Below are 830 nucleotides of genomic sequence, written 5' to 3' on the forward strand. Positions count from 1 at the left end.
TTTTCTTATTCTCAATAAAAAAAATATAAAATATAAAAAAAGAAAAACCAAATAAATAAATTAAAGACAAACAAACAAATTAATAAATAAAATAATAATTTTAAAATAAATTAAATTACTGTGTTTTATATGCCCTTATGGAGGCCAAAGGAAAATTGCTAGAGTCAGGTCTCTCCTTCCACCATGTGGGTCCCAAGGGTTTAACTGAGTTTGTCAGGCTTGGCAGCAAACACCTTCCCTCATCAAGTCACATCACCAACTTTCTGCTCTATTTCTTTTTGTGTTTAAGACAAGGTCTCTCTACACTTCTAGCTGGATTAGAACTCCCTCTGTAGGCTGGTCTTGAACTCATCGAGACAGTACTTGCCTCTGCTCCCTGAATAGGGGAATTAAAGGCGCCTGCAACCAAGGCTTGCCTGATCCATTTAATTTGCTTGTTTTTGGGAGAGCATTTTTCTTAATAAATCTGCCTGTTCTAAAACTATGTAGAACAGGTTCACTTCAAACTCACAGATATCTCCAGCCTTATCCCCCGGAGGGCTGGGCATATGCAGCCACTGCCCAGCTTGCCTGCTTTGTTCTTAAAATTTTGTGTTTCCTGGCTGTCTCTGGAGAATCCAGGGGCAGAGTAATGCAAGTCATGGCTCAAGGGAGCCCTTCCTTATTCCTTAGAATCTTTCTGAGTAGGTGGTGAAGAGAAGGACAGGACAGTGAGGTGGGGTAAAGGCACTGTTTGCCATGATGGGGAGAGTCTTCTGTTTTGTGTTAATTTCATTGGTTAAATAAAGAGACTGCCTTGGCCCTTTAATAGGACATAAAATTAGGTAGGC

Source organism: Alexandromys fortis, unplaced genomic scaffold, assembly GCF_014885135.2.
Source record: "Alexandromys fortis isolate MF-2015 unplaced genomic scaffold, M_Fortis_MF-2015_v1.1 scaffold_369, whole genome shotgun sequence".
Taxonomy (NCBI): Eukaryota; Metazoa; Chordata; class Mammalia; order Rodentia; family Cricetidae; genus Alexandromys; species Alexandromys fortis.